This window comes from Mesoplodon bidens (genome assembly GCF_964165515.1).
Source record: "Mesoplodon bidens genome assembly, chromosome: 13".
In the NCBI taxonomy this organism is placed as follows: Eukaryota; Metazoa; Chordata; class Mammalia; order Artiodactyla; family Ziphiidae; genus Mesoplodon; species Mesoplodon bidens.
Genome location: NC_138169.1, coordinates 24,548,023 through 24,563,381, shown reverse-complemented (window position 1 = coordinate 24,563,381; position 15,359 = coordinate 24,548,023). Strand labels below are relative to the sequence as shown.

The 15,359-nt window shown below is 44.4% G+C and overlaps 1 protein-coding gene across 6 annotated transcripts in view; it reads right to left on the bottom strand.

The window, feature by feature from the left end:
* Positions 1 to 14,692, bottom strand: part of RNF185 (ring finger protein 185) — a 28,764-nt gene extending 14,072 nt beyond the window's left edge. The window contains exons 1-3 of one of the 6 annotated variants that reach the window (XM_081251825.1): positions 14,541 to 14,692; positions 10,819 to 10,976; positions 9,123 to 9,166 (exon numbers count right to left, since the gene is read on the bottom strand). The gene's annotated coding sequence lies outside the window, so the exon portion shown is untranslated. The remainder of the gene's footprint in view (positions 1 to 9,122; positions 9,167 to 10,818; positions 10,977 to 14,540) is intronic. The other 5 variants (XM_081251827.1, XM_081251826.1, XM_081251828.1 and 2 more) reach the window with 5 other exon arrangements.
* Between the last annotated feature and the right edge of the window lie 667 nt (positions 14,693 to 15,359).

Sequence of the window (15,359 nt, the reverse complement as noted above, 5' to 3'; positions counted from 1 at the left end):
CACTGCAATCTTTTGCATTTCCCCTTCTGCCAGGTTAGAATACTACAACCTGATTTTGTCTAAATCTATCAACATTTAAGAGGAGGCTTATATCACTGCTGAAAACAGAAAACCAGTAGTACCTACCATAAGTGAAAGATAAATACAAACATAATGAAGGAAGAGCTTTTATCCCTTAGGAAACTGCAGCCCGAGACCTCTCAGCTTACTAATGAATGTGGAGCTGAGGCTGGGACTCGTGACACAGTTTGTATTTAAACCACCATTGTACCACCACAGACCAAGCTGGTCACCAAATACTGAAACAGACCACTGTTCATTATCACCTCCAGGTCAAAGAACCCACCAGGAGTTGAACAAGAACGAGCACGAGAACACCACCAAAGGATACTCAGAAATTCTGGGTGCAGAGTAAGAATCTATCAAGTGCCTGATCTGGCCACCCTCACCACCTCAGAGATTACAAATGGGAAATGCTATGTGGCTACCAGTCAGAGAATCGGAGTCTTGGATGCTGGTCGCAGTTGAGCCTCCAGCTTGCTAGCTGGTCTTGGAAACCTCCCCTCTCCTCTCTGGCCACAGTTTCCTCATCTGTAAACTGAGGCACTGGACTCCATGGTCTCCAGGTGCCCCCTTCCAGCTCTGCGGCTGCACCAGGTCATCTCACCCGCTCTCTCTCTTGAGCCCCGCCACAAGTCTAGGACTCACCAATGGAGCACCAGAAGACCACCCTGATTTCAGCTTCCAAAGTACCAGGAGATAAGGACCAAAAAGCCACAGTCCTTTTAGACCCAGAAGCCTCTCTACACAACAGACTCAGAACTCTAGATTCATGAGCATCCCTCACCACAACAGCAGCTCAGTGACATGAGCAGGGAGAGGAGGCCAGCTCACCACCACTTTTTCACTCAGTTACATCATTTTACAGTGTCCCAGAAGAGCAGCTGGCTGCCAGCAGCACTGTGCCTTGTTGGCCTCAGTTCCAAGATCTTCCCCATGATCCAGTGCTTCATCCTCTCCATATACATCTGGTCTCTTCTTCATAGGGTGGAGCCTGCTTGTGAGGGCCACATTATGGCTTTTGTCATTCCAGTTCAAGCACCCGACATGTTTCTTTAAAAAAAAATTAATTTTTTAAAAAAATTAAGGACTATGTGTATAGATGTGGAAAGACAACCATAAGTCAGGTTCACTGATGGATCTTAATGACAATCCCCTGATATGATTTGGAAGCATACAGCACCAACAACAAAGCATCCTCACCCTAAAACGTAGCTCTAATCAAGTCTCTAAAACAAATTACCCAGTTACAGAAAATATGGGCATAGATCCATGTGTTAAACAACTCCAGGAAGATGCATTCAGCAAATCCAGAATGTGGGACTTTCTACAGGACAAATAATCAAAATTCTCCAAAAAATAAACAGCATGGGTGGGGTGTGGAGTTACAAATTGAGACTTGAGACATACCAGCCACTGGCAGTATGTGGATCTCACTGGAACCAGATTCACACAATCCAACTGGAAGAGACATTTGTGAGATGAATGACAAAAATTGATTTAGCCTGGGTATTAGTTTATATTAAAGAATTACTGTTAGATTTATTGGGTATGATAGTGGCATATTTACAATTTTTTCATCTGCTATATACGTATGCTTAAGTATTTATGAAGGAATAAGATGTTTGGGATCTGCTTTAAAATACCCCAGGGGGAAAAGTGAAAGTAGAGAGAAAAGAAACAAGAACAAGGAAGTTGATGGTTGTTGGAGCTGGATGATGAATGGAGGTGCATTCCATCAGTTTATTTTTGTGTGCCTGAAAATCTTCCATTATAAAAGATACTTTTTAAAAAGGTCAGGTTGCAGAAGAGTATGTGTATGAATTTATTTAGGTGAGAATAAAGTACACAAATGAGTACATATTCTGCAAAGAAAAATGTCTACAAGGCACACACTAAACTATCAACAGTTATTTCTGGGATTAGGAGGGCTGGGGAACTTTGAATTTTATATTCCTATCCTGTTTCAGTGTTTTATGACAAGCAGATATTACTTTTACAATAACATTTTTGAAAAAGTAAACTGTAAAATGTATGTACAATATTATATTTGTTACAACAATAATGAATATAAATATTAGAAAATGTCTTTAAAAATGTGGAAGAAGGGCTTCCCTGGTGGCGCAGTAGTTGAGAGTCTGCCTGCCGATGCAGGGGACACGGGTTCGTGCCCCGGTCCGGGAGGATCCCACATTCCGCGAAGCGGCTGGGCCTGTGAGCCATGGCCGCTGAGCCTGCGCGTCTGGAGCCTGTGCTCCGCAACGGGAGAGGTCACAACAGTGAGAGGCCCGCGTACCACACACACAAAAAAAAAAATGTGGAAGAACATACCAAACTATTAATAGTGATTATCTCTGTACTGGTGGGGGCTCAGAGGTCCTCCGTGTTTATAAAACTGACATTTTTACCTGTATGAATTCTAAAATCAGACAAAAGAATAACAGTACATTTAAAAACTTCTTTTCCCTGATGTTCCTAGTTCTCCCCAGTCCTGAAAGGCTCTGTATTGAAGTCCTGGCTCCACCACTGACTAGCCATGTAGCTCTGGGAAATCCCTTAATGGCCCAAGTATCTTTTCTCATCTGAAAAATGAGAATGTCATACCTCCTACAGGGCTGCTAAGGTGGCCATATAAGATAACACAGTGACCTGGAGGACCCACCAAGGTAGGAGGGGGCCACTGCTGCAGGGGAGATGCACATACATGCACTTAACCTGGTTCACTGCCCTCTCTACTCACTGGCCCAACAAGGCTCTGCACAGTGCATTTTCCTACACACAGGCCTAAGGGGACAATCAGGGTCATGGTAGGTGTCAGGGTAGGAATGGCCAGGGGACAGTAATAGGTCAACTCAGAGTTTGCAGGGAATAGCAGTCATGCATCAGGCCAGGCACTGGGACAGGCCTGCATGTCCCAACTCTAGGCAGACCATATCACTCTCATTCTAATTCTTAGCCGACTGACCACGTGGTCCCTACCGGAGCTCTAGAGCTTCATCCAGGTAGGCACGCAAATATCTTCTGAGTGAGTGGGTGCAGGCATGTGTGACTGGTTTTGGTCAACTCCCAGGCCGGCTGCTCACATAACCTCTCTTTTACATATCCTGGGCCCTGTCACTGGAGCCTCCTCTCCTCACCTCCTACCTTCCCTCACACACGGGAACCTCACCACGCCAGGGCAGCAAGGCAGAAATGAGCAGCCTTCCCTGGGGACTGTCCACTGAGCACCTGCAGAACAACAAAATGTGGACACAGCCTCATGGGCCCAGTAGGACTGGGACACTGCCCTAGAGAACAGAGGGCCCTAGTCGGCTCAGAAACTGGACAGAGTAGAAAGGAAGCTGGGCTCAGCCTATCTGAGCTGCCATTCTGTTAAAAGCTCTCCTGCTCCCTGTAGGGCCTATGGATTTGGACCTGACCACACAGTAGCCTTCTTGTGGCGGGTTCTGTGCCCCTGTCCCTACCCTGACCATCCTTCACTCCTGAGCTGAATTCACTTTCTAGTTTTCAAAGCACATTCACACCTACTACCACTTCTGACCCTCACTCCATTTTACAGAGGACATCAGGCCAGGGATGTTAGAGGACTTACCCAAGGCCAGGCCATCATACATGTAATTCTGTGCCCAATTCAGACTTTCCAACACATCAGCACTCTTTTCACCCTTACCTGTTACCCCTTTAACATGCAGCTTTACAAAATTAAATACCTGGTCTTTGTTTTCCCTCAAATTCACGGTGCAATGTTCTTAACTTCTGTGTTCTTTGAAGTGAGTGCAAAGCAAACTCACCACTCATCCATTTATGCGTGGAACCAAAGGATCTCTAGTACCAACTACAATCGAGGCCTGGTGCTACCAACTGGGGTGAAGGGGGTAAAAAAGAGCAAGACCACATTGAACCCCTGGAGTCTAGAATAGGAGCTAATTGTAAGAATTCTTAACAAGGAGCTCCATCAAACTTGCCTGTTTTTCCTAAACAAGGCACCCTCCCAGAGATCTGGTTCCTAGACCCCCTCGGTGATTTAAATAGGACCTGGAACTGGCTACAGCCCAAGAATCTATATTTTTAAATAAGTGTCCCACCTTCCACTCCAGAAGATCCTCTGATGAAGAGTTTTGGAAAATCAGCTCTTAAGGGGAGACTCTACCAAAAGCACAAAGCAATACAGCACAGCACAGAGTTTGGGAGGGACAGTAACCATAGGGCTTGTCCTTCAGAATACCCAACTCCCAACTACAGCCCACAGGGACTATGAAGAGGTCAGATAAACTTGGGGGTGGGGGACAAGTCTGCTGAGATCTCAGACCACCCAGCACCTGGTCCATCTGGGACAAAGCTGATTATTTAAGAAACAAGTTCACAGCTTGTTTTGAAAAACATCCTTAAAGTTGAGATGTCCAAGGCAGCACATTTGGTGCTGGAACGAAGGCAGATTTGTGATAGTTAATGATCCCTTAGGAACGCAGAGCCTGGCAGCTGAAGTTGCTTGATCCAGCATCCTCACTCCTATTACCTTCCCAGAGCTAGCCTGGCCCACCTCACAGGAACTGAGCAAGGGAGAGAAAATGAGAGTTGCATATCCCTCAAGGAATCACCAGGGAACGTGACCTCACGAGGAAATCTCTTTGTAGTATCCTTGTGTTCAGTTCTCAGATTCTAGAGAACCACAGGTATTCATAATCTGCCTTCTCTGCCCCTTCAGCTCTAAGAATTCCTGGACCAGGGTGTATAGAGGCACCTGGAGATGGTGATTCTAATTATGAAGATTACAGATTTGGATGATAAATAACTGGCATGATGTGAGGAGGTGACCCAGCAGAAGTCTTGTTCCTGTGGGCACATGCGTGTTCATACAGAAGCTTTCTGCCGGAACGGTGGTGAGCCCCAGCCTGTCTTCACTGCTCATTAGGCTGCTGCAGGATCACACGTAGGCAGAGATGGGACTTGCATTCTGAGAACGTCTACATCACACTCACAGAAGGTTAGAGTGGGAGGAAATCTGAGTAAGTTGATTGGAACTTGGAACACACAGAACAGGCTCTAAAATTTTGGAGTCTAAATGGAGTTTCGGTCCCTAGGCTATAGCTCACAGAGGCCTGGCTCTCAAGTATAGGACCAAGGACCTGAACAGCCTTTCAGGTCCAGAAGGACAGAAGAGGCTGAGCAAAGGGCCTCTTTTCCTTAGGGCTGCACTGGTCTTTTTCTCTGGTATCCTCTAACCTCCCTATCTGTACAACTAACCCCACACCTACCTTCAAAGATTTATTAATTATCCTATTTGCCAGGCATTCAAGACACAAATATAAAGGGTTTCAGTCTAAAGGGGGATATAGAGGTAAGTAAACCAACAAGGCAGCCCGGTGTGCTGCGTGCTGACAGTGGTGTGTACAGAGTGCCTGAGGGCAGGGCTTGCTGGGGAGGACGGAGACACAGCACACAGGACAAGTGGATAACTCAATTTGCCAAGTTCAGTGTGGCTGGAGCCCAGAGAACATGTTGGGGTGATAGGGCAGCAAGGGCTGCAGTTGAGACAGGAAGCAAGGCCTGGAAATCCTCATGCCTTCAGCCCCTGCCTGTCGGGCTCACATTGTCTGCTGAGCCACCTAACCCAGACCCGCCTAACCTTCCAAATGGTTCCATGATTCCAGTGTCTCTTTCTCTCCCCATCCAGTTCCCATCCCCTGCTAAGTGAACTGGTAAATTCACATGACAGATTACAAGACCACTAAAAATTATGCTTCCATAAGGGTTTTGCCTATATGGGAATTTTAATTATATAAAATAATGTTAGATGAAAATAGGATAGAAAATTGTATACCAAATTGAACATACTGTATGATATTAACAGGTTAAAAGATACAGAAAAAAATTGGAAGGGGCCCAAATATTAACTGTAGTGGTCTTTGGATAACGGAATCATGGGCACATTTTTAAAGCTTTTTTCACACTTAACTGTACTTTCCACTTTTTCCATAGTAAGTACTATGTTATTAAGACTCAGAAAAAATATGGGAAGATGTTAAAGGTCCCAGATCGTCAGATCTCAGTAGGGGACAAAAAGGAAAGCAATCTGATTAAAGAAATCTACACTAAGGTGTGATGAGCCTTAGTATAATAATTCTCTCAGAAATTTTCACATTTTTAAATTTTATTGAGTTATATTTTTAATAAGTAACACATTCACATAGCTCAATTCAAAAGGTACAAAAGGATATAGACTGAAAAGTCTCTCTTTCCCATCCCTGGAACCTAGTCATCCTGCTCCCTGCCCTGGAAACCAATGGTACTAGACTATATCTTTAGGACACATTCCAGAAGTAGAACTACTGGGTCAAAGGGTATCTGTATTTGTAATTCTGTATCAAGCACCCTCCAAAAAGGATGTGCCAATTTTTAGTCCCATGAAAAATACATAAGCGTGCTTGTTACCCCCATCTTTGCCAATGATATGTATGTTTTCAAAAGAGAATGCATAAGTAGCACGAGAAACATAGGGTAGTTTTGGCAGTTTGGGAAGATATTTTAAATTCACGAATTTACTCGCTAATTAGTTATTAAAATCCATTATGTTCCACACACTATGCTAGGCCCTAGAGATGATAATTTCCAAACGTAACACGTATCTGAGTGGGAATTCTAGGCTCAGCTGTTCCTACTTCTTCGCATTGTCTTCCATTATTTCTTTTTTCTTCTCTGTGTGTGTGTGTGTGTGTGTGTGTGTGCACGCGCGCGCGGCATACAGGATCTTACTTCCTCAACCAGGGATCGAACCCGAGCCCCTTGCAGTGGAAGTGCGGAATCTCAACAACTGGACCACCAGGGAAGTCCCACTTTCCATTATTTCTAAATCAAAAGTGTTTTTGTTTGTTTTGTTTTAAGCTTCAATTATTTTTCTTAAAGTTTACCAGGTTTCATAAGTAAGGGTGAAGTAGGATTCGGATTACCCCAGCACAAACTTTCGAGGGTCATCCAAGAAGCTGCCTTCTGTCATTCCTTGTATCACTGTCTTAAAATGTTCCTTAACCTTTTATGGACTTTTGTCCCTAAAAATTATCATGGCACAGGGACTTCCCTGGTGACACAGTGGATAAGACTCCACACTTCCAATGCAGGGGCCCTGTGTTCGATCCCTGATCAGGGAACTAGATCCCACATGCGTGTCGCAACCAAGAGTTTGCATGCCACAACTAAGGAGCCCGTGTGCCGCAAATAAGGAGCCAGGGAGCCACAACTAAGGAATCTTGGAGCCGCAACTAAGGAGCCTGCCTGCCGCAACTAAGACCTGGCGCAACCAAAATAAGCAAACAAATAAATATTTTTAAAAAATTATCATGGCACAGGGACTCCCCTGGTGGCACAGTGGTTAAGAATCCGCCTGCCAATGCAGGGGACACAGGTTTGATCCCTGGCCCGGGAAGATCCCACGTGCCGTGGAGCAACTAAGCCTGTGTACCACAACTACTGAGCCTGCACTCTAGAGCCCGCAAGCCACAACTACTGAAGCCTACATGCCTAGAGCCCATGCTCCGCAACAACAGAAGTCACTGCAACGAGAAGCACGTGCACCGCAATGAAGAGTAGCCCCTGCTCGCCGCAACTACAGAGAGCCCGCGCGCAGCAATGAAGATCCAACACAGCCAAAAATAAATTAATTAATTAACTTAAAAAAATTATCATGGCACAGAGGAATATGATGGCTCTGGGTTCAAATCTCAGCTCCACTACTTACTCTGTGACTTCAGTCATTATTTTCTCTCCAAGCCCTTTTTTTTTTTTTTTTTTTTTGCGTTACATGGGCCTCTCACTGTTGTGGCCTCTCTCGTTGCGGAGCACAGGCTCCGGACGCACAGGCTCAACAGCCATGGCTCACGGGCCCAGCTGCTCCGCGGCATGTGGGATCTTCCCAGACCGGAGCAAAACCCGTGTCCCCTGCATCGGCAGGCGGACTCTCAACCACTGCGCCACCAGGGAAGCCCCCCTCTCCAAGCCCTTTTTTTACTCATCTGTTAAATGGGGCAATTACCTTCCTCACAAGATAGTTGTAGAGATTAAAGAGGTAAAACAGTAAGGGACTAGCACAGTGCCTGGCACATAGTTAAGTGTTCAAGAAATGTTAATCGCTCCTCCACTGTGAGGTCTCAGAGAGTACAATGAAGGTGTTAACTGCTTCTTTATACTCCCCACGGAGCTATGCAATCAGCAGGTATTTGGTTAACTTGCTGAATGAATGAGTCACAACTTCCCTTTCTGAATGAGCATCGCTTCTTGAAGGCATTGTAGGTGAGACATCAGAACTGTGTATGAGGAAATCCAGAATAGGACAGTTTGATCTGGGCAAAATCAGATTTTCCCCAAAAGTGTCAAAATCAGGAGGCACTTGTTGTATCTATTATCACTATAAATAACATCAGCTAACACTCTGCTCAGCCCTTTACATGAATCATCTCATTTAATCGTTACAACCTGCCTTTGAGGTAAACACTGCTTACCATCTTCAGCATCCCCTGGGATGTTAGATTAAGGCACAGAGTAGTTAGGTCACTTGCCCATGGTCACAGAGCCAGTCAGAGGCAAAGTTTTCAACTCCTAAGCCAATGTGCTTAAGTACCTCAGTGATCTGTTTGTGTGTCTATCTCCTCAAGCCCAGACCCAGCTTCCAGGTGCCTTGCTCAGCACAGGGCGAGACACCTCAAGAACACCTCATAGGGCTTCCCTGGTGGCTCAGTGGTTGGGAGTCCGCCTGCCGGTGCAGGGGACACAGGTTTGTGCCCCGGTCCGGGAGGATCTTGCATGCCGCGGAGCAGCTGGGCCCCTGGGCCATGGCCGCTGGGCCTGCACGTCCGGAGCCTGTGCTCCGTGGCGGGGGGCCCGCGTGCCGCAAAAAAAAAAAAGAACATCTCATAAATGTGCATGGGCTGATGGCTCTGATGCCCAGGAGTGCTTAGAAGTGCACAACTCAAGATGAGTCAATGTAGCCAACTAAAGTTGTAGAAAATCAGTGTCCTAAAAGAACAAGACATTCTTCAGTGATGTTTTTCAGAACTGGAAATGTTACATACCTGTTTCAGAGTAATTTTTTCTTAAGTATTGTTTGTCCAAAACTCTTAAACAAATGAAAAAAAAAAGATCAGGGATATGCAACCAGAAGAAGTTCAGGTTTCCCCAAATTAGTACTGACCTGTATTAGAGATTATGCTACTCACACAGAGGATTAATTATTCACTGAACTGTCTTGCTCACTCTAGTTAGACACCTCCTGGAGTCACATGCACAGTGCCTGACACAGAGTACATGTTCAATAAATGTATGTCAATAAATGATGGGACTTTGCCAATTTCAATTCAAACCAATATAACTGGATAAAATATTGTATTAAAGGAAGCTCTTCAGACTGGACAGATCCTAGTTAAGGGCTGTAAATTTCGAGTATAATACAGTGAGAGGACAAACCTGGAGCCAGAGGACCTAGTCTGATGCTCAGCTCTGCCACTCAACTATGCCAGGGTCCTCACCTGCAAATGGGGTAATTGTGTCTGTCCTTCGTCATCAGAGAAATTTTCAAAGTGAGAGTTTTGCTTTTGTTTTCACGTAGTCAGTAAATTCTTATTAAATTCAGATTCTATAAAATCTTATTAATTCAAATTTTATTTGCGGCTGAGCTGAAGGCCTCTGAAATACTCTAAAGGTAGAATACCAAGAAAATGAATAAGGTCGACAAGGTTTAACCAACTAAGGAGAAAACTTTCTAAGAGTTTTAATAACATCAGCATATACTTGACAAAAACAATGATCTCACTTCTCCTTTCAATAGGAGGTCCCAAGGAGGACCATCAGGAGAGCATTTATAAGATAGACCAGCGGAGTTCCCTGGTGGTCTAGTGGTTAGGATTTGGCACTTTCACTGCTGTGACCCGGGTTCAATCCCTGATTGGGGAACTGAGATCCTGCAAGCCTCGCAGCCAAAAAAAAAGACATTATGAACAGAGTAAGAAGGCAACTCACAGAATGGGAGAAAATATCTGCCAATCATATATCAGAGGGATCAATATCCTGAATACATAGAGAACTCCTAAAACTCAACAATAAAAAAATGAACAATCCAATTCAAAAATGGGCAAAGAACTTGAATAGACATTTCCCCAAAGAACATATACAAATGGCCAATAACAACATGAAAAGATGCTCAACATCACTAATTATTAGGGAAATGCAAATCAAAACTGTGAGATACCATCTCATACCCATTAGGATGGCTACTATTAAAAAAAAAAACAAACAGAAAACAAGTGTTGGTGAGGAGGTGGAAAAATCAGAACCCTTGTGCACTTTTGGTGGGAATGTAAATGATTCAGCTGCTGCAGAAAATTCTAGGGCAGTTCCTGTATTTTCCAAAATGTCTAATATGAGCACATATTACTTTCACAATTAGAATTACTGGGGTATGTGTGTCTGAGTGTGTGTGTTTTCAAGACAGTCTAGTTAGAGCCAAATGCTCTGGGGTCAAGAGAAGCGTGGGTGCACTGGTAGCTTTGCCACCTCAGGCAGCTGCCCAAGGCCATCACCAGTCCCGAGCGTTTCCAACTACCACTGACTCCTCGACTCCCTGCCTGTGACCAGACAAACACAAGAGTAGCTCCCAAATTACAGGATCTCCTAGTGGTCTTATCATATCTGGGATGATGCTGTAGTACCCTTTTCACTTGACATGGCCCCCCCCAGCTCTGCATGGTCAGCAGTGGTTGGGGTTGAACCAACCTCTGAGTGGTCAGCAGTTTCAGACGTACAACTCACTCTGCACTTCAACATGTCCAAATCCAACTGCCATCAGGTCACGGAGTTACTGGCACTGCCTCCGATTTTGCAGTTCAGCTCTCAATGAATTACTTCAAGGGGCTTCAGGGGACCTGCAAACTCTGAATATTTACATGTAAAATTATACATGATGACAAGTAACTCAATTACAAAAGGGAAAAGGATTTGAATAGACATTTCTCCAAAGAAGAAATGACCAATGTGCACGTGAAAAGCTGTTCAACACCATCTAGCCTTAGGGAAATGCAAATAAAACTACAATGAGATGCCACTTCACACCCACTAGGGTGGAAAAAAATAATAATAATAAAGGACAATAACAAATGTTGAAGAGGGTGTGGAGAAAATGGAATCCTCATTTATTGCTAATGAAAATGTAAAATGGTGGACTTCCCTGGTGGCGCAGTAAGAATCCGCCTGCCAATGCAGGGGACGTGGGTTCAATCCCTGGTCCCACATGCTGTGGAGCAACTAAGCCTGTGTGCCACAACTACTGAAGCCTGCGTGCCTAGAACCAGTGCTCTGCAACGAAGACCCAACACAGCCATAAATAAATAAATAAATAAATAAATTTTTTTTTAAAAAAAAAGAAAATGTAAAATGGTGAGCTGCTGTGGAAAACAGTTCGGCAGGCAAAAAGTTAAAAATAGAGTTGCCATATGACCCAGCAAGTTCACTCCTAGGTAAACACTTTTAAGAGAACTGAAAATATGTTCAAACAAAAATTTGTACATGAATGTTCAGAGCAGCATGTCGTAACAACTAAAAGACAGAAACAACTTAAATGTCAATCAACTGACAAATGGATAAACAAAACACAGTATATCCCTACAGTGGAATATTATTCAGCCATAAAAAGGACTGAAGTACTGAAACGTGCTATGACATGGATGAACCCCCAAAACATTATGCTTAATCAAAGAAGCCAGACATAAAAGGCCACATACATGTGATTCCAGATTAGTGGTTGCCAGGGGATGGGAAGAGGGGAGACTAGGGAGAAACTGCTAACATGTACAGGGCTTCTTCGGAAGATGAAAATGTTCTGGAATTAAGACAGTGGTGATGGTTGCATAACTTTGTGAACATTCACACTTTAAAATGGTGAATTTTATGATACGTGAATTCTACCTCAAAAAAATAAATTTGAGAGACAGTGTACAAGATAATTGGCCAGTTCTCTTCAAAAGTTTAGTCATGAAAGACAAAAAAGGCTGAGGAACTGTCTCAGATTTAAGAGACTAAGGAGACTTGATACTAAATGCAATGTGGGAAACTGGATTGGATCCTGGAGCAGAAGAAGGACATGAGTGGGACAAATGGCAAAACTTAAATAAAGCCTATAGCTTAGTTAGTAGTATTTATGCTAAATTTATTAGACAATGTTATTATGGTTATGTAAATGTTAACATTAGGGAAAGTTGGGTAAAGAGTATACAGGAAGTTTGTGTATTTTTCTGGAAGTCTAAAATTATTTCAAAATAGAAAGTAAAAAAGAAAGTACATGGAGCAGGTCAGGGGGTTGGCAATTTTTTTTCTGAAAAGCACTGTACATTAGACTTAGACTTTGCAGACCATATGGTCTTTGGGGCAACTCTGCTGCCAAAAACAGTATGTAAATTAAAGGGTGTGGCTGTGTTCCAATAAAACCTTATTTATAGAAGCTTGGTTCGATTTTCCTAAAATGCTGATTTAGGTACTTTTTTAAGAGGAAAATTTCAGATTGAGAAGTTTTAAAGACACCACTAAATTACAATCATTTTACTCAACACCTGGATAATATCTGAATAAGCATTTCACAACTTTTTTTACATCCTAGGCAACACAAACAAAAAAGGGAGGAAGATAAACACAGGCAGGAAGTCTTGGTTCAAACCCAACCTTTTTTTGGCAGGGGCATTCCAGCAGGGTTGGGTCAATATTGAACCTCTGTTCTATAGGGCAACGTAAGCATTCTAACAGGTTTCTAAAAAGTGATCTGCTTGGAGTTTTGTAAACCACAAAATAAGGAGCTCTGATGTTTAATTAGAAAACTAAAGATATGCTAGAAGTATTATGTGCAGATTACATGTGAGGATGAACTGGCAAGTCAAGTACATCACAGGACTGGTTTTAAATGTTGATGAAGTTAGCCAACAGATTGCAAAAACTCTCTCAGTAGACACAACATCTATAACAACACACTGCTGGAGAGAGGATTAAAGAGGGATTTATGTCCTGGAGCTGGGGGAGGCTGGCTTGAACAGCCTCCTTCCAACCCATGCTCTACAGCTCTGTGAGTCCAAAGAGTTCACTGGCTTCTCCTCATCAAAGTCTTCAGATTCATTTCCAAGTTATTCTAAGAAAATAAGCTACAAACTGATGGGGTGGGGACCCTGCTTAGTTATTCATTCAACAAACATTTAAGGAGCCCTTATCAGATAGGCCATTCCAAAGTCCTTGAAAAGAAGGATGGTACACAGGACAAGGAAGAGATGACATAAGTTCAAACCCACTGGCCTCACTTCTAGAGATGTAGGCTGGGGGGATGGAGATGTCAAGAAAAGAGGTCAGAAAAAAAGAAGGCAGCACCAGAAAGACTCAAAGTAACTACTCAGAATTAGACACTCTCAAGTTGGAAGGGACCTCCATCTAATAACTCCTTTGACAGGGAGTTCACTACCTCTGTAGGCAATCCATTCCATTGCTGGTCACCTGTGGCCAGCATTAAGTTCTTCTATTAAATCAAAATTTTGTCTTCCTGTAGAATCCACTTATTGATCCTAGTTTCTGCCTCTTTCAACCGCAAAGATGAAGTGGAAGCCCTCTTCGCCATAACAATCTTTTCTGTTTTTGATGAGATTTTTTTGTTTTGTTTTCCCTTCCATTGCTCGCTTTTCTGGGCTAAACATTCTCGCCAGCCACCCCCTCGCCCTCCAAAGATCCTGAACAAGTTCCAGCTGCCTCAAGGCAAAGAATGCATATCTAGAACTCACAGCAAGAAAGCACTTAGGATCAGTGGGCTTCAAACACCGGTATGCAGAGGACCCCCGAGGAGCATGTTCAAAATGTAGTTTCCCTGGTTCCGACCCAGATTCTAAATCAGAGTCTTATTTGAGTCCTGCACTGTGAAGTATGCACCGTAGGGTATTTCAAAGCAGAGGCTGTGAGAACCATATTTAGAGATACATTGCCCTGTTTTACAAATGAGGAAACTGAGGCCCGACACAGGGAAAGGATTTGGCCCATAAAGCACAACTGGCTGTCAGCGACGAAGTCTCAAAGTCGGGTCTCTTACTCCCAAGCCCAACTCTATTCAGCGCGCTTCCGGGCCTCGGCCTCTCCACTCGGGGCAAACTCATTAAAAGCACCTCCACATGAGAGAGGCGGCCTCGACTGGAAGTCAGAGTTAGAGTGAGTCCCTGCCTGGAAAGGAGAGCTTGTGGGGGCCTTTTCCCTACTTGGGGCCTCAGTTTCCCCAAACTGTAATCACTGGACGAAAGACCACAATACGAGCCTGACCTCCCTTCTGGGGCGAATGGCCCGGGCCAGACCTGGACTTGTTGTCTCTGTGCTCCTGGGCTCAGGTGTCGCAGCCCGTGGGCCTGCTGAAAGGCGGAACCCGGTCCCCGCCCGCGTCCCTCAACCTGGACGGCCCCCACCTGCCGCCCCAACCCCTCATGTACCTGCCTCTGCTCAGCTAACGCCGCCGAGGCCGCCCCAGCCTGTCTGTCCGTCGGCCGCCCAGCCAGCCCCTTGGCTGGGTCAGTCCGGCCGGCCGGACTTCAGATTCCTCCTACGCGGACCCTGGTCAGCTGACTCAGAGCCGCCGCTCTCCGGAGACTTCCGGCCACAACCGGAAAAGGTTGGTCCGCGCCCCAGTGCTTCGGCCCCAGATACTGGGCTCTAAGGTTCCGCCTGCTGGCAGGAAGCGGAAAAACACAGGGACCGTTTGGCAGCTTTTTAAAAAGCCTAAGTCCGGGCATGGAAAGCCCCAGACGTGCTTGGAACATTTTTGTTGGAACAGAGTGTAAGGATGATGGGAATCAGAATGATGGGAATATGTCATAGGACACAGGAGCTAACTTGAAGGAGATCCCACTGGCCAAATCTGGGCAATTTGAGCAAAATACATAATGATAGTAACAGAATATAACTGAATAAAATTATAACCCAATGACTCTTTACTGATATAAATAAAGAAATGATTAAATAAATGGGGGAGAAGGGGAAATTCTTCCTTTTAGTAGAATGACAACTAACAGATATGACGGAGTTAGAAAATCAGTAATGGACGGTAAAGCTAGAGGAACAGGATGGTTACACAGTAAAGCGTCTCCCATAAGTTACTTGTTGACTGCAAAGGGAAAATAGGAATTTCACAGACTGAAACAAGTGAATCAAAATGATCGGAGTTAACATCACCAGTTATAGGTCAAGTAAAGATTATGTGCCTCCTGGAAGGGACGAAATTTGAATATGGATAGTGGTTTAGGGGTTGGGTA